Source organism: Pinus tabuliformis, chromosome 4_1, assembly GCF_031772625.1.
Source record: "Pinus tabuliformis cultivar Carrire ecotype Pingquan chromosome 4_1, CPIR1, whole genome shotgun sequence".
In the NCBI taxonomy this organism is placed as follows: domain Eukaryota; kingdom Viridiplantae; phylum Streptophyta; class Pinopsida; order Pinales; family Pinaceae; genus Pinus; species Pinus tabuliformis.
The window spans coordinates 422,589,832-422,609,374 of NC_142303.1; the positions used below are offsets into that span (position 1 = coordinate 422,589,832).

General features: G+C 39.2%; 1 protein-coding gene across 1 annotated transcript in view; it reads left to right on the forward strand.

The window, feature by feature from the left end:
• Positions 1 to 19,543, forward strand: part of LOC149176110 (protein PHYTOCHROME-DEPENDENT LATE-FLOWERING-like) — a 206,575-nt gene that overhangs the window by 30,459 nt on the left and 156,573 nt on the right. Inside the window, exons 2-4 of the mRNA XM_089419864.1 lie at positions 12,447 to 12,528; positions 12,669 to 12,733; positions 13,113 to 13,193. The gene's annotated coding sequence lies outside the window, so the exon portion shown is untranslated. The remainder of the gene's footprint in view (positions 1 to 12,446; positions 12,529 to 12,668; positions 12,734 to 13,112; positions 13,194 to 19,543) is intronic.

Here is a 19,543-nt window from a genome sequence, read left to right on the forward strand (position 1 = left end):
TCCCGGCTCCCTGGATCGCCTGCCTTTGTTCACTGGAATTCCCCTGCTCGGCGTCATCATCGCTGTGTAACGCTGCACAGAGAGGTGGCCACTTGTCGCCTTACAGACTGAGTGTCAGTTTTCTTTGAACGGTCGTTATTTCCGTTACTCTAGGATTTGCCCGCGAAACTGATTCTTCTGCCAGCTCATCGGTCATGCCGGACCTCAAATCTTTATGTGACTCAGTCTAGTTCTTCGTCGAGTCTGGTCATCCATCAGGTTGATTCTTCGCCGTTGATCTGGAGCCTCCAGATCCTACGATCTCCGTCTATATTGCGCGGGTAAGTTGCTCGACTGTTATTCACACGATGTAAGTGGTTTTCTCTCTCATCTGCTGGACACGCATTGCCCAGTGTATGGCATCGCGCTGAACTTGGCCAAACTCGCTTACCGCTCGAAGTGCACGCAATATCCTGCCGGTTTTGGGCGCGGGACCCGCCTCTGACAGTTTCTGCATTGTTTTCTTGTTTTCCTCGTGACCGAGCACTCGGGGCTTTCCTTCTCTAAGGGTTTTGCCCTGCGATACGTGATTAGCGCAAAGCGCTAATAGCGTATCAAAAACTACCTCTGTTTTTGGATTCGGGCTTTCGATTTGTCAATTTGCATCCATGCGCGGTCTCCATGGGCCAATGGTCAGCGCGCTTTGACCGAGGGTCCTCGTTGTTCCGTGTTGGCCACAATTGCCATTGTCCAGAGTTCATTTCTAATAAGCTTGTTATTCATAAGATTTGATCTGACATAATTTGAAACAGTCATGAAAAAGTTTAAGGATCCAATTTGGATCAAAGAAGGAGATTACTATCTTCTTCATTAGGAGCCAATCTCCGTGCCGCTTTCTATCGATGATTTGATCTTCTTAGCCTTTATTCTCGAGGGCCTATAGAGGGAGATTGATGCCTTAACAATTTTTGTGACCTTTGATAGTTGATGGTCGATTTGGGTAAAACCAAGGTCATGATCTTCAGTGCATCAAATCACTTTCTCACAAAATTACACTTCTACTTGTGGGGGAAAAGATTGAGATCAACACAACGTACACCTACCTAGGATTCTAGTTCATTGAGCCTCATTTTGGTATGTGGCAAGCTCCCAAGCCTCGACTCAACAAAGGGTATGGGTCCCATTATGACATGTCTAGCAGTGCAAAGCCTCACTAAGTACTCTAGGTTAAGTGCAACAATGGGATCAATCATTGTTTTCACCTTACCAACTGTTCCCCTGCTATTTTGTGGTTAGATATTGTGCCCACAAGGGAGGCTTCCCTAGCATATCTTAGAGATTAGATAACCCAAAGTATTCCTAGTCGAAATACCCTCTACAGATTCTACTAATAAAATCACCCAATGATAATATTAATGTTCAATAAGTAGGGCTTGGGTGAGATGAGATGTAATTCCAAGGTAACGAGTTCAATGAACCTTATGGCTAAATCTAGAGGGCTCAAATAGTCATGGAAAGTATCAAATATGTTCCCAAGACATGCTACATTCAAATTACCAGTAGTTGTTATAAATTATGGTTTCTAGCAGCGGAATTTACAAAATACAAAATTTACAACAACGATAAACAAAGTAGCCTAAAATTGATAATAAACAAGTGCAAACAAAAGACTATTTAATGGATAAACAAGGAAATAAGTTACAACAAATTTCAATGGCCGAGCATGCATAAAACAACAATAAAACCCTAGATGTTAGCCCTAATTAATTGTTGAAAGATGCATGAAAATGATATTTATGCTTTTCCAATTTAGTGCATGTAAAGCCTAACCCTAGGTTAATAATGTCCAAGGTATTTTATGCTATTAAATACATATTTTGCAGTAACCTAACCCTAATCTACCTTGGAAAACATAAAAAATATAGGGTTTTCAATTTTATTATAAGATGATCGACACATTAGTGGACTAGTGCCTTTCTCAATCAAGGGGCTAATGGAGTCAAAGATGAGGTCTATGGTAGAGGACTGAATTTCAATCAATTGGAGATAAAAAGGCAAGGAAGCTATTTAAGGTTCCTTGTTGGCAACTTGATGATATTCTTGCAAAAGGAAATGTTAGAGCCATAAAATATTGAACACGCTTGATGAAAATTTCTGTGGAACCCTAATTCTACAAAAATTACAATATGGAAGAAGATACTTACAATAAACCTGCAGAAAATCACCATTGAATCACATTTATCATCCAAGAGAAAATTCCTTCCAATCATATTACCCTCCTTCCCAAGGCAATTCGCTCAATCAACAATCCGTAACAACAAAGGGAAGAGAGACAACTAGTGCACACTCTTGAAACGTGAGTGAGTGTGTTACAATGATCCTCACTTCACTGACTGCGCTCTAATTAGAGGAGGGAAACCAAATAGATTTAGTTTAATAATTGACTAAAAGCCAAAAAATAATAATTATGTGATTACAAGTTAAGTAGGTTGCAAGTCTACCTCAAAGATAACTATCTCAATGGTCAAACATAACAATAGGCCTCTTTTTAACTCACGCATGTGAGCAAAATGGCCTCCAAGGATGATGTCATCCTCTAAAAATGCATGTCTCCATAAAAGGCCTCTTTTTAACTCACGCATGTGAGCAAAATGGCCTCTAAGGATGATGTCATCCTCTAAAAGTGCATGTCTCCATAAAAATATGCCATGGATGAGTAAAAAAAACCAAGCTCCTTACCAAAAGTCATATTGCCTCATCGATGGTGTCCAAACGATAAGTATTTGCTCCCTCAATAAGATATCATCATGAATCAAGCCCATGTCATCAATCCCAACTACATGAAGAGGACACTATAAGGCTAGGGCATGATGTCATCATCTAGAGAGGTGTACCATCCCCTCCAAAGGGATCTCAAGTCATCATCATCATCATCAAATTAGCCAGAAACGGGGTAGTGTCCATTTAGAAGGTGCAATACTAGCCTCAGGGCATCTTGTCGTCTTTGGGGTACATCAACTCTCTAGGTAACACCTTGGCTCATATGTGCATTGTTTTAGGCTCTAGAAAGATGAGAGGGTCATCAATTGTGCTAGATACATCCCAAGGTTAATGTTTGTTAAAAGGTGGTCAACCTCTTGGCTTTGGTGTCTAATGTGGGATGTCAAATGGGGTTGGACATCCTCTTTGAAGTGGTGGAGAAGCATAATATAATCCCTTAAGGGATGGAAATTGTTCTTAGAGCAAGCATTTGAAACATACTCATAGAATCAAATGAGATCATAATCATAGATGCAAGAACCATAAGAGTATCAAAGTAGGCAATATTTAGTGCAAAAGGCATCAAAGGGCTTCACATAAGTATCATCTTCAAATGTCTTTCTAGCTTATGATTTGTACGCAAGTTACCATGCTTAGATATGGTAGCTTATGATTTGTATGCAAGTTACCATGCTTAGATATGGGAGAGTTATCACAAGGCCCTATTAGGTGCTTCCAACCTTAAGGGGACGGATAATTCCTAGGTCAATCTATCAATCATTAGATTCAAGTGGTCAGTGGCATGATAGGGGTTCACTTCATGGAGGATGTCACGGTATTTGTACCTGTTATGAAATTCCAACATTTGAATGTTATGATGTGAAGAGGGTCTAATCATGGGACATGAGTTACCCATTTCTTCGACCTATTTTTACCATCCTTTCACAACCATCTGAAGTAGATTTCACAACCCTAGTGTCAACATTCCTGGAGCTAATTTGAGTTTTGTACTAGGGAGTTTATGAGCATTCTTCACTAGACAAGAAGTGGTTTTCGTGTTAATTTGAAATGTAATCGCATATATCTAATGTGGATCTTTGTCACTCTCCTCTAGTATGTGATGAACCAGTTTACATTGAATGAGAACAATTGGAAATATCTAGGAGAATATATGGTGTTGCTGGATGCGTGATTTTGAATTGTGAACTGTATAGTGCACATTGTGAACGCGTAAGCAATTGGACATGCATAACATCTATAGAGTATTGTGAGAGTATTATGGGTATGGAACATAGACTGTGTGCATATAAGTGAAGGTTCAGTGCAGTTGCTTGGAGCAAATTTGAAATAGAGAAACCATTGTGTGCACCAAGATCCATAAGTCAATTTGAGTCGAAAGTACCAGGGCATTGAAGTATAAATTCACAGGGGTCAAAGTAAGCCAGGGGTCAGAGTAAGCTTGAATTGAGCATTGTGCATACATCTTATATGTGTGCCAAACTTCCAGGATGGTGATTGCGAAATTTCCCTATGTTGCTAAAAATTTGGATTACTGCTAGTTGATGACTAGGTTTAATCATAATCATAAGTTTACGCATTGCTGCAAGGTTGTACTACCTAATGTTGCATGTCTATACTGATGCTGGTATATCATTAAAGTGTTGGTTACAATTTTTGACAATGCAAAAAGATATATTCTAGCAAAAGGGATGTTATTAAGCTTGTACACATTACTACTATGATTGGTAGTGTTGATGTGCCTTTTAGAGTTTGATGCCAGTAGTGTTTGATTGAATGGATGCCAAGAACAATTTTGTATGCCATGTATTGCTATATTTGTCACGAGCTTGCAGGCTTGCGTATAGCTACCAACTATGTGTGTAGTTGACCTTGTCATGATTTGTAGTATTGCAGAGATGTCTGAAGTGTGAATGCTGCTAGGGCATGAATACTGTTTTTGAGAGGTTGATGATGCGGGATAAAGTTATGATAGTTAGGATTTGACTAAAACAAAAAAATATTAAGCATACCTGTGTGTATTCAAAGGACTCTTGAATAATGTTGATCTTGAACTAAGATTGTTGATGTAGTTATGAATGTTTAACATTTTGATATGCTTGAAGCCAAGACTTATGTATCTTTACAATGGGTTTGCAGTTCATATTCATGGTGAGGAGAAGAGTAGTTGATGTATCAGAGATTGGTTGTTAGAGATGCACTAGGACTGTGTTTGCTAGACATTAGGTAGTGAGTATGTGTTGCGAAAGTTTATGTTGCCTATGGTTCATTTTGATGTGCCAAGCAAACTTGATTATTGAGTCGTGCTAGGGTTTCACAATTTTGCAGAAATCAGATTGATTACTTGTTACATAGATGTTGAGCAGTGAATTGATTATTGATAGTTTTTGATGTTTGGTGCAGAAGCAAATTTGATTGATGCTAGGGTTTGATGTGCAGATTGAGCAGAGGCAAATTTGATTGACTAGAGAGTGTATTGCAGGTTGTTTTGTACTGATTATTGAGCACCGGTGGATCCAGTGTAAAAATTATGAAACATGGTTCGCTGTGGTGAGCTGAAGGTTGGAATCTTCACGACAAGTGGCAACTCGCTAAGCAGGGTGGTGCAAGGCAGGAGAGTGGAGTCTCCTTCAGTTCAGACCCTGAGAACACTTCAGGGTGGCAGGGTGGTGCTAGGGCAAGTTGGAGCCTGCACAAGGCGTTGAAGTGTTCTTCTAGTTGGAGCTAGTAAAATAGGGCATTGGTGCGTCCTTCAGGATGTAGCCTGTAAACCAGGGTGTTGGAGACTCCTTCAGTTAGAGCTTTCTAATTGATGTAAATTATTGAAGACAAATATTAAGAAGCATTTGGTGGTTTTTCTCTCAGAAGGGTTTCCACCTAAACTCTGTGGTGTACTATCTTTATTGTTGTGCATTGTTGAATGGTGTTGATGTTTTCTTTATGTTTATCTAATGCTAAAAATAATTAATGCTTTGTGAAGTTAAAATTAATTGATTGAAGATAAACATTGATTCACCCCCCTCTCAGTATTTCCAACAATTGTTAAATTAATTAGGAAGTGATTGAGTTTGTTGGTATTTTGGATATGAGAGTGTTTTATGTATGAGTTTTTCAATGTAATCAGATAATAATGAGTGAAGAGAGAGATTAGAGTGTATGGAGAGGTCTGAAGAGACCAAGAGGATGATAGTGCTATGTAATTGCCATATTTCTATTCACCTATTCTTTGGTTTGATGATTAAATAAATCTTAAAGCTTTTGTATTTCTTTGTTGATGGATGAGTTGTTGTATTTGTATTTACCCGAGTTTTGTTGAATTATTAATTATTGGCTTTTGCAAAGGTTTCAACACTTGAGCCTAACCCTTCAGTGGCAAAGTTCCTTTGAAAAAGAGGTTCCAGCGTGAGTTCTTTGATATCAGATAAAACCTCGTAGTACATAAAACTCACAAAATTTCCCAAGTTTGAAGATTTTGATTCCATATTTTTATCCACAGTGAGAATTTTAGATCGACGTTTCAAGTCTAGAATCTAGACCAGGACCCATCGTTTCAGTAGGATTTCATTTACTAATGGAAATTTGTGATGTAAAGTTTGCCATCAAGTTGTGCTTGGACCCCAAACTTTTAGTAGCAAGGTTTCATCGCATGATTCCACAACCCAACGTCTCTTCTTTCAGCATCGTGGTTCTATTGCAAGGTTCCACACTTTTGCAATGATTTCCATTGTATTTTGTTTTTGGTGGATAACCAGTACTTTGGTGTCACTGTTGTCAATTGACAAAAAGCAGGAATAGAAGTATCACCATTGAGTATTGTTCTGTCTTCTAGACCGATATGATATTGGGGTTTTATTTAATTGTCCACTCGATATCATTGATCGTCGATATCTCAATGGATTGACCCTTTGGTGTCATTAAGTGATGGGGAAATTGGGTTGTCATTTGACTGGCATCATACCGAGATGATATAAAAGAAGTCATGTGTTTAAACCTCCAAGAAGCTTTTATTTTGATATTTTGGTATCCCTGGGTTCTAGTGCATGGTCTGGTGTGTTGATAGGGTATAACACTTGGGTGCCAAGATTTTAAAACTCTGGCTATTTCACATGAGTCGGTAGTGTAAGTTTTCAACAACTTAGATTTGTGGGGTAAATGCCTGATTGACTTTTCGAAGGGAAAAGGGATAGTTGAAGCTTAAAACTATCACCAAAATGTGGGTATTAATCTAGATATGTCATCAAATGTACACTCTCAAGATACTCGCACATTCAGTGCCGATATAAAAGAAGTTATGTGTTAAATTTTTTGGTGCAAGGTTTTAAAACTTTGGTGATTTGTTAGTGTAAGTGCTTGACATCTTAGAGCCGTGGATTAAGCGCTTGATTGACTATTTACTGCTAGAGAAGGGAAAAGGGACAATTGAGGCTTAAATTTGTCACCAAAAACTGAGTATTGTTCTAGATCGATCATTAGAAGTACACTCTCAAGATCCTCGTAGGGTAGTTTTGGCTGGTATCCTTAGTCTTTGGATAGATATTTCTTGCCACATATTATGCCTTTTTAGGTGAAGCAACAAAACTTATAGCTTGTTGACTTTAATGTAAAAATACACAAGAGGTGTTTTGTAATAATAATTTATTATATATAAAAATGTACAAGAGTTGGTTGAATGTTATAATGAGGCTCGTCTAATATACCTAGGTAGGTGCCATTCATATTTGGGCATGTCTTTTAGACATGCCTTTCGCTTAACTAATGACTATTTAAGATAATCATTATTTTGATTATTTATTATTTATATTTATTTGTTTTATATAATTTATATTCGTAACATTGCACCTTCCTTTGAAAGCTTTGTCCTCAAAGCTATATAGCTCACAATTTTCTTCATCTTGCGTTTGTCATCTTCGCATATGTAAGTCGACGTCTTTGATACCCAACTTGTATTATTTGCTCGTAACACTTATTTTGAAACTAGGTTTTTTATTTATTTTTATCTGTTGATATTTACTGGTAATACTACCCCCCCTTTTTCTTTTCTTTTCATAATTATATATATATAAATCAAGTTATATAACTATATTAAAGTTTCTATTATATAATATATATATTCGATTTATATATGTATAACGATTTATTGAAAGCATGATTGGAATAGGCACGAGTTTATTCAAATGTCACGTTCGACATTCTAAAACTTATTAATGCAAAATTGTATTGAGTCAACGGTGTGTTGAGACTCAGAATATGGTTACGATGCAGTGGCCAGTACGCAACAGCGTGGACTGGGAGACCGCCTCTGTGGAAAGGTGTTGTGGACGTTGTTAGTTAGCGGACTGTTGACTGCTATCAGTGACGGTGCTCGGCTGCTGGGTATGGGTCGACGGATAGATGGTGTTTGAGAATTGGTCGGTAGCGGGCAAGAGGAGACGGTTTGGTTACGACAGAGGGGTGCCGACACGGTGAGTCGATTTAACATCATTTGATTTATGCAATTATAATTTTGATTACCACCGGCAACATGATTGACCTTATAGCTCGGTCCTGCTAGCCCACTTGGCTGCAAATAAGAAGCGACTGAAATCGTCTGAGCTACATATGTACACCCATTTCCTTCCGGCGATTGACCCCAACCATAACAGTCAACTTCAATATCTGAAATGGCTATTTTTTCTTACAATCCCAATTCAGAAGTCGATGATCCTTGTAAATAAGGCCTTCTTTATATAGTCGAACAAAGGCCTCAGTTACCGCTTTTGAGCTTTTATCATCCATTGCGAAGCACTCTCAAGACCATTCAAGTGAGGCACCCAGATGACGTTCCTGGTTCAAAAATTTTCCTCCATATTCATCTTTCCACTTCCATACCTCAGCCGTAAATTGCTCACGTCAAGATCATGCCTTGTTAATACTCTTTCTTTTAAACCATCAACTGCGTTGCTATTCCAGCAGAGTCCATTCCAGGCACCCAAAGAGCATTGTAACCACTCATTCTATGCCACCTGATGATAGTATCCTCAATAGAAGAGGTAAGACCATGCCCAATGTGTAGCGCTCTTGTAACATTTAGTGGTGGCAAAACAATTACAAATGGAGGCTTTTTGCTCTTAGCAACAACTACAAAGAAACCTGACTTTCCCACCACTCGTACCATGCCGTTTCTACAACAGTTGGATTGTATGTGTTAGACATTTTTGGAGCAAGCCTTTTCTTCTCACCAAGAGGAGTTGGGGGATCTTGATACTGTTCTTGGTTTTCATCTGCTGCAACCTTCTTTGCTGCTTTTTGCTCAGCTTTCTTCGATGGCTGTGATCCACTTCCACCTTGTGCCTTTGCTGCTTCAATTTTCTGTGCTGCTTTGAGTTTTTTTAGCTCCTTTTCCCTTGCCTTTTCCTCTCTCTTCTTCTTCTTCTCTTGATCTTCTTCCTTGGCTCCATTAAGTTGCTGTGTTTCCTTTGGTGCATCCATATTGGAGAGTACGTGGAAGAGAAGAATTTGGAACCTCGAAATCCAAGTAGACTACTGGCATTTACACATTTTGGCTTTAGAGCATTTTCTTTATCATCACCAGAGTGATCTTCAAAAAAAAAAACTACATCAGTTTCAGATTTTTGTGTTTTTCACAAAGATCTCTGTTTTGAAGATAGCTTTGTTGTTTTGACTTTTTTTTTTCATCATTTTCTTCATTCTAATCATCATCTTGATCTACATAATCCTCATCTATGATCTACATCACCTTCATTTGGATTATCATCTTGATCTATATCATTTTCATATTCATCATTATCTATTACATCTTCATTTTCATTATCATCATTCTGATCAAAATCTTCTCCCCCTACTTCACTTTGTTTCGTTTCTTCACTGTCGCTATCATCTTCCTTATTATCGATTTCCTTTAGATGTGCTGTAACTTTTACATAAGATTTTTCCCATTGCTGAAGCTTTTCTTGAATTTTACTAAACTGCTCAATGAATTTAGGGCAAAAACTTAATGGCATATTGTGCGGCGGATAACGTTCAAGGACTCGCATGGTTATATTGTGCGGCAGATAATGTTCAAAGACTTGGATGGCTTTGATACCACTGAAGCAACAAAACTTATAGCTAGTTGTCTTTAATGTAAAAATACACGAGGTATTTTGTAATAATAATTTATTATATATAAAAATGTAAAAGAGTTGGTTGAATGTTACAATGAGGCCCTGCTTATATACCTAGGCATGTGTCCTTTCATGATTGGGCATGTCTTTTAGGCACGCCTTTTCACTTAACTAATGACTATTTAAGTAATCATTATTTTGATTATTTATTATTTATATTCATTTATTTTATATAATTTATATTCGTAACATTAGGACTTGCGACTTTTCTATCTATAAGAGTCGAAGATGGAAAGGCATCGCATTTTATGCCCATTGTACTATGAGATTTGTACTTATTATCATTGCCTTCATCAAGATTTAGTGGGGTCGCTCTCCACTTTGTGTCAATATCTCGACCAAAGCTACCTTGTTCTTTTAATTGAATAAGTGCTCATATATGGATTCAAGTCCTTGTAGGCCCCATTTTGGCTTGAGACTTTTGGGAGGATGACCTATTACTTCCATGTTGTCGCATTTGGGTGGGGCAAGAAGTGATAGGCAAAGGTTTGGAACACCTTAGTTCACAAATCAATGCGTAGGTTCGACTAGGGTCTTCATGACCTCCTCCTTTATGTGTCTGATCTACATTTTTGGGGCCTATAAGGAGTTTTTGTTATAGAACATAGATTGCACATCACTAGACCAACAAAGAAACTAGATCTAGATGGACCCAACTTTGGAACACTGAACCACTGGATTACCCACCAGTTTTATCAAGTTATCAAAGTTCTATTTGGAGTTTCTTTCCCTCGCCCCTGGATGATAAGAGAGTGAGGCTTCCTTGTTCGGTCATCCTCCCAGTATCATACAACCAATTGTGCTTAGCTCTTGTCACTCCACATGGGATATCATTTGTCAGAGTACTGGCTCTTTCATAGTGATTGATGACTACAACAATAAACCACAACAATAAACCGACACCTAGCTCCCTTACCCCTTCCTCAATAATTAGGACTAGTAGGATTTGACATATTCTTTTCCTTCGGAGGTAGTGCAATGAGAGGAAGTAGTGGTGAAGGAGTATTGATAGAGTCTAAATAAATGGTTAGAAAATACTCGAGTATAGATGTGGGAGTATTGACTGAGGAAGTGGAGTGGACTTCAGGATAAGTTGTAGAACAACCTGAACAAGAAGAACTAATATTTACCGAGACCGGCAATGAGTTTGATTACATCATTGCAGATGTGTTTTGGCTATTTCAAGAGGAGGAATGTTCCTTTTCTTAGCAATGTTGAGATGCTTAGTCCGTAACCCTCTTATTGTATCACAACGTCCACTTTCTTGTATCTTTTGGCTGGACAACTAGGTTATGGTTCCTATCTAGAAAATATTTAGCTATTGTTTTCCACTTTTTTGGCTTATTTTCAACATTGATCTAGGAGTGAGTTTTTCTCTCCCACATTTTGTTTACACTAGATTGTCCTTGTTAGTCCCATTGACCTACGTTTGTGGTCACTTGTTGGACATTAATAACATTATCTTATCTTTATCTATTTTTCTTTTGGCTCATTAGTCTTGGTTGAGAACATGGGTGACAACTGGTTGAGTTAACCCGTCGGGTTTCTTTTAGTATCAGTTCTAACTTCTACCTGTGGAGTTGTATTAAGCACTTCATTGCCTTTTATTCTTTCTTTTTCAGAAGTTACTTGGATTTTCCTTTCATCATCAATGAAGAATAATAAATGATTGGTTTGTTTGCATTTACCGGGTTTTAATCTATTTAAAATTCTTCTGTGCATGTTTTTTCCTTTATCAGGGAAAACCCACAATGGGGAAAAGCCCAGCAATCCTTTCCTTATAGAATCATTGTCAACAAGAGAGATATCCAAGTCATAGACAAGCTAAACAGTAACCCAATCGCCATGTCAGCCCTCCACTGGACAGTAGCTGTCACAAGTCTGTCCATAAGGCTGCCCACAAGATGCCACATATTAGTCCAAGAAATGTCAACAAGGTACCAACTGTTAGTCCTCAATAGGGTGCAAACTTCATCCTCTGCTCCAGCCCTAGCATGCCACAAAGATACCCACAGAAACTTTGCATCTTTGCTCAGAAATGGAGCCTCAGAACAGATCTTTGTATGCCTAAGATTCGCATTGATTTCAGAGCCTCAGTGCCTCAGAACTTCACAATTTCCTCAGACCTTCATATGCTGCTTCAGAGCCTCAGATTTCACATGCCACAGACCCGAATTTTCTTCCACAGAAGAGAGATCTGAATTGGTGCCAAATGGTGGAGTATTGACGTCAATATATAGTGGTTTCCTCATCCGAAAATGTGCCTCTAAAGGCTGAGCCGACTTGTCTTCTAGAGGGCCGACTTGGTCAACTTGGAGACAAAAGCATACTTTTTAAAAATTCAATTTTCTTTCCTTTAAAATGTCCAAATGGGAAATGGCAAAAACAATTTTTCTTTTGACTCAATTTTTTTTTGACTCTTTACAACATAAAAATATACATTATGAAGACCAAACCTAGTTACAATTTCAACAATCTTTAGGCTATTTACAAAAAAAGGAGTGCTAATATCATTTGCTTGTGCAGGTTATGTTGTCAAAAGTGAGTAGTGATCGCATTGCACTTTCACTTTCCTCAACAAGCTCTGAAGGTTCTCCTATAATATCTGGTAAGAGAAGACATATTGAGCTTGGTTAGATGGTGTTGTTGATTCTGCCTTTGTGTTTTTATTATCGTCTAATGTTCTAGACTTTTAATCTGGTCTGATATGTTACATGTCATATATATTTAACTGTTATTTTCTGGCAGAGCATGAATCTTCTTTTGCTGTGAATTTGCTTCTTGATGGATTTTCCATTGGAAAGCCTACCGAGGTTTGTAAACAAACACTAGTGTGGCTACTTGCATTTCTTTGTTGTCTAGCAATGATACACACTCACAGTCCCAAGGGTTAGCTCAGTTAGTTCTACCATCTGCCAAAGGCATGTTGCCAAGGTGATGGCCGTGAGTCAAAAGTTCAAATGTGATTGAGTCCCTTGTAGTTGTTAACCACTTTTGTGGCTGGCAGATGAAGTCTCTCCATCCCAATATTCCAGGGAAGAGTGGGGGATCCTGCAAGGTTTTCCTTGAAAAAGAATATCTGAGATATACAAGTCTTGAAAAAGAATATCTGAGATATACAAGTTCTTAGTCTTGAATCCTATTTTTTTGTTTAGTGACGTTTTCACTGTTGTCCACATTCTGTTTTTTTAGAAAGGGAAGCAACCACCATCAGCTCAGGAGTTAACAGCCTCAGTGCATCCATATGACCGGACAACTGAGACTCTTTTCCAGGTAATTTGATAAATTTGCATATTTTGGATTGCTATTTATGGTTGGCAATTGTTTTTTTGTTTGTTTGTTTATTCCAGTGGCATGACACTATTTATTATTATTAACTAGAATTTTTTTTTCCATCGTTTAAGAAACTAAGCATAATTATTCTCATTTCAAAGAAAATCAGCATGCTAATGAGGTTTGGGTCTTATTTATAATTTTTTATATTACTCCGTTTCAACAAACATTGATTTTGAGTTTATTAGTTCTTGAAAAGAGAATTTTAAAATCCTTGCAGTTTGGTTGAAGCTATGTTGAGATCCTCTGGGATGCATGGATACATGTTTGGGAGTTTTTGTTCTGTTCAACATGTTTTCCACATTTTTACAAGTTTTCCCTTATTCTCACAGTTGCAACAGCCATAATCGTGTATCTATGTCCACTGCTTTAGTGTGGATAATTTGTTATGGCCCCACCATATTTGGGTATATGTATTTGACTGTCAAAAGTTTGTTGGAGTGTTCCTTGATGTTTATTGAATATTCTACTTATATGCCTTCCTCAATCTTGGCTTCCAGTGGAGGCAGTAGGGAAATTAGGGCTTATTATTCTGGTCAGATTGCCTTTTTTGGAATTGCTTCAAGAAACATGCCTTGAGGGACTTTATTGCACATGGTCAATTTCTTTGGCCTAGGTGCTGTCAGAAAATCAAAGGCAATGTAGATTTTCTTACTTGGTAATTACTTGTGAGAGTTAATTTTCTTTCTTCTGTTATTTATTGTTCTTTCTTCATCAAACAATTACACTAATTATTCTTTCAAGATCATAGAAACAAAAGAGACACAAAATTTAGGCTTTCATGCCAGGGCCAGGGCAAAACCCCTCAAAAAGGGGAAAACTGGACAATCTTCTTCTTATTGAATCAATTCAAATGAGATATCCAACGCAAGACCAAAAACTTAAAGGTTCCATGTCAGCCCTCCTCTCAAGTCAAAGTCCAATATAGTCAACTTCCTTAAAAAATAGTCAACCTTCTTCAGACTTCACTTCATTTACAAAGGTCTCAGCCCTGTCACAGAGTTCAGGAAAACTCAGATTTTTGGTTTTGACAAACTGCAGGAGACTTCAGATCTTTGGCCTTGTCACAGAAGTTCAGGATACTTGCACAAGTGACTGCAATTTTTCAGAAGTAGGGTTCGGTCTTTGTTCTTTGATTCTCCTTTATTTCTTCTGAACTTTGGCTTTATTTCTCCTTCATTTGATCACAGAATTCAACTTGTCTAATTCAGAACTTGATGGATCCAATAGGTCGAAGTTTCACTTGTATATATAGCTGTTAATGTGGTGTCAAACAACCACACAGGTTGACTTATGACTGAGAGAGGGCTGACTTAACCTTTTTTGACTCTTTTAGACAAAAAATAAAATTCTTTTCTTTTTCTTACAAAATGTCAAAAGTGACATGATTCAATAACAAATGACTTTGACTCTTTTTTACTTTTAAAGCATGAAGAACATGCTTGAATAAGAATAGAATAAAAAAATAAATTTATTAATAGTTTTTCTTTCATTATGAAGACCGACACTAGTTACATTTTCGGACACTACCTCTTAACTAGGGAGGTATTCATAATGACTCAACAGGTCTATCTCAAGTTGAAATATTCACATAAGAAGAGATCCAAACTGATAACCATCAACAATGATATTATCATCATAGCCAACATTGTCACATTACCAAGGCCTTGACAGGTACACTTTATCTTTCCACAAGTTCAGAGCACAATGCTGGGAGGCATTCCATGGGACACCACACTGCTTCACCAAGGTACATACTCCACCTAGGATATCTGGAGTATGCTCTCCGCTGGACCATTTCCCTCAAGGAAATGTTTGTCCATCGGACCATTCTTTATCCAAGTCCATGTACTTGACTTAGGATCTCCATCCTAATCAATCACAGTAATGGCTCAAGAATGTCTGTCCAAGATGTTTATCCATTCTTCCATTCTCCTTATCCATGCCCATGTACTTGACTTAGGATATCAGTCCTAATCCGTCACAGTACCTGACACAAGGAGAACCATGCTTATTCATTCATTCTCCCTATCTGTGATGCATGCACTAGATTTATGGTGATTAGCCCTGGCCTAGTACATGACACAGGGAGAACCTGTGTCCAACTTTAATCTGTTTCAACCTGAGAGGAGAAATTTATGTTCACTCCCTCTCAAACAGGGAGAATTCACCAACAAGCCTCAGCTTGTGTGAGAAGTACTCATACTTTCCTTACATAAGCTACCTGTTATTGTTGTAGCTTCCTCAAACAGCCCTCTTATCATTGAGTTTGTTCAACTGAAACTTCTGAACTAGGACTCCAAATCTGCCTCCTAACAAATTCTTTCCTGCTCCAAGGATCACTGTACATGAGGTCTTCTAGGGCTTCATCAAACTGTCCTCTTAACAGCACCAAGCTTGTACCTTGATCACTGTACTAAGGTTCCACAAACCTGTGCTCTTATCAGTCTAACTTACATTTAGATGACTGAACTAGGGCTTGATAGTGACGATACACAGCCCATGCTTCTGCTAGGGCCTTTCCATTCAGTTCACACAATAATAGGTCCACTGTATCTTAGGACCACTAAAACTGCTGTTCAACAGCACCATGAACAAACCTCAAACATCAGCAAATCTGACTTCTAAACTCTTCTCTTCAAGACAGCCCTTTGCACCAGTCCAAACCACACCGTACTGTTCTTCATAGAGTACTAGTTACAGTCCTCCTCAAATTCAAACTTCCCATTCACATTTCTGCAGAAACCTCTGAAGAATGCAACCCTAATTACTGGACTAGTCGTCCTCCTTTTAGGGTCTTGGCCCTCCCCTTATTGTGCACATAAATTAGGGCATATGAATACTTCTAAAGACTGATTCTAGGACAGTTGATCTTGCATGGAAGAACCCTCAACTAGAGCATCAATAGTAGGCCTTTAACAGTGGTAAGACAACTTTTTCAACACAGTACTTAGGACATCATAGATCTGCTGTCCTAAGCTCTTTAGGACAACCCTATCCACAGTCTCCAACGTAGCACTCTTTCTCCTTAAAGACGCTGCTACTTGGCCTCCTAACCAACTCGGATATGTAGAGAAACCGATCAGTCCTCACCACAATTTGGACTGATCCTTCTGTGCATATATCAGATACTTGGCCCTCGTTTGTCTATTCTCACAGCCCAGAATTCAACATACAGGAACCTTATATCCTTCACCTTTCTCTTTTGCAACTCATCCCTAACCCAACAAACAAAATAACCTTTCGGCCTTAGTCACAGGGAGTCTTGGCCCTCTAGAACAGGGGTAGGGAAATTCAGCCCTGTTGATTTTTGTGTAGCTTGGGAGGTACTCCAAGCCCTAGTGTTCGAGGGTTGGAGGTCAAAGTGCCACAAGTAGGCTTGTGGGCTTAGAACCCAAGCCTGGGGTTTTGCACCCATAGATGTTTGGGCCAAAACTGTGATGAGTTTTCGACATGTGATGGATGAGGATGATAGCTCTCGGCGAGACGATTCTAATGCAATGAGAATCATCCGATTCCGAGTTGTCATTAAGGAGTTATGAATTTTTGAAGGTCATGAGTGGGTTTACACCATATGTGTCAAGGTCGGCTTGGGTTAAATAAGCCTCTTGACAAGTTGGACAACCCTAGAGTGACGTTGGAAGGAGCCCCTCTCCATAGTGGTGATGGAGAGTCATTTCTCTCATCCATTTGTGTGACACACAAAAAGTGACAATCTCATAGAGGAAGAAGATAACTCTGTTTTGGGCCGCAGAAGGGAAGGACAAACCAGCGAGTTTCAAGGGCTGTTTCTAGGGCATTTTGAGGAGGTCGAAGTGCAGGAAGGAAGGCCGAGGGCCTGTTCTTGGAGGCCGAAGCAGAGGAGAGGAAGTCTGGGCTGTTTGAGGACAAGTGGAGGGGAGGCAGAGCCTAAACGGGCTGCCGCAGGCCTGTGGTGCCTTGCTGTAGCAGGCCGTAGGCAATACAGGCCAGACAGAGGTTGTTGTTGAGGGCTAGATTGCCCAGAATCACAACAAGAAGTGTCGACCTCCTAACAAAGGGTAACCACACTCAACCACAGATTTGGGCAGAATTAAAGGCTGGGTAAGCGACTGTAATAATGCCCTAACTAGGCCTACGTGGCAGCATAGTGAGTTGGAGGTATGCATGTTGATGCATCTTGTTGGTGTTGGATCCGTGTTTGAAGGATCGGTTTGGATCAATCTACATTGTAGGTTGTTGGGAGCCATTTGTTGGAGTTGCCTTGGGTAAAGAGGAACTCCAACTAGGAGCAGATCCCGCTATGGAGTGATGTAGGTGTCCTAGTGTGGACATAATTGTTGCAGCTTGTGGAAGCCAAGGAGGTAGGGCTGAGGTTGCATATTAGAAGCCCTAACCAGTGGGCAGTTTCCGTAGTGAAGATTGGTGTCTAGATTTGTGCAATAGCTCCTCTATTGCAGAAGTAAATGGGAGTTGATGAGAAGTCTGTGGCCAGCTGTGTGTAAGGGTCTCCTAGGTGTGGGGATGTGCTAGTTAGGTGCAAATGCTACAACGTGGACTTGGTTACTCGTGGATTGTTGGAGGGCAGCATGAGAGTGGACCAAGTGTGGACGTGATTGGGCATTTATGGTCTGCTGGAGGACAACGTGATAGTGTCCAAGTTCGAGCTCGGTGAGTAACACCTTGATGGACAAAGGTTTTTGTGAGAGAGTCAGTTCTTGAGCTCAAGGGTCTGATCAGCCAGGAGCAGTTTGTGGAGCCCAAGACTTGTATGTGGAGAAGGACATCTACAATAGAAGATGGGCAGTCTTCCTAGCCCGTGTTCATTTTGGGAGAAGATGGACATCTTAAAGTGATAGGTGGCAGCCGTTCGTGCCCTATGTTGGTCTTCATTGGAGCAACGTAGGAAGGCCATAGTGGGCGGAAGTCTCTGAGTAGTTGAGGAGCAGCAGTGGGCATATTGAAAGTTGTTCATAAGTGGAGCTATGAACAAGTTGACAGGAGTCTCAATGTGTTGTGCCCTTGATGGACTAAGGCAACATTAGTGAGCAGATTGACAATCGAGGTTCAGTGGCTAGTTGGACTTGGAGCATTGATAGAGGCAGGAGCTGTAGATCGGGAACCTAAGGATCGCGCTGGTATAGGGTACGACCGAGGGGAGTTGAGAAAGTCGACTTCATCAGCCAGATGGTTAGAGTCTCTTGTTGAGGGTAGGTTGGTCGTCGATGGATTGACACCAAGTCCCAGTTTGTATCTTTTACTAGTGGATGTATGAGGGCCATTATCCTTGGTATGGGAGCCCTAGACTATTGTATTATATTTATATCTTGTTTAATATAATGAAGTTGGTTTGAAAAATGTAAAAAGTTGTCTATATTTTATGCATGTGTGATTTGCTGGGGTTTATATTCCGCTGTGCAAAGTAGTATTGATTAGATTCTTGGTTTGGTAGCGTTAGAGATTTTAAGATTCTATCCTAGACCCAAGATCGTGGAAATTCAATAGGCGCTAACTCATATATGGTCACAAAGAAGTTCAGACCCTTCTTCACACAATGATGCATAGAATCATCCACACATTTTTCACCAAACTCAACCAACCTTCCTCCCTGAACCTGTACCAGAACATTAGACAAAAAGACAAAATAAGAATACTTCTCCCTGCTCCTTATACAGTTTGTTTTCCTGAGGTATGTGGCCTCCTTAGCTCAACCTTCATTTGAGAAGAATGCACTTGATATGTTGATTTCAAAACTGTCTACTCCTTCCTCTTTAAACTAATTCTGTTGAGGGAGTTGACTATCCTAAAATATCAAATATGTCCTCAAAAATGCTAGTTTGCATTCAAAACTTTATGTTTCAAACCTGGTGCTTGATACACCAGTCATCATTTTCATAATTTCTCAATAGTAAAGATCTCTAGGATCTTCCTTTTGCTTCTTTGAAGGCTCTTCATCCTCAGCTATTAATGCTTCAGACCTTTCCTTCCTTTTATTGTTCTTAGGGTTCTTAGGACAATCTGCTTTGTAGTGTCCATATTCATGACAATGAAAGCACTTGACATGTCTCTATTTTTGTTTTTCTTCTTCTTATCAAAATTCTTCTTTGATTTAGCTGCAAAGGCTTGAGAGGTTTCATTCACCGGTTGAGAATCGCCTCTAGCCTTTATTCTGGATTCTTCTATTGAACATTGAGCCCATATTCTTCAAATGATGGAATTTCTTTTCTTGCATAGATACTGTTTGCAAAACCATCTCACTCCTTAGGTAAGGCATTGATTGCCACTGTAATTAATTCTGAATTTGATATTTT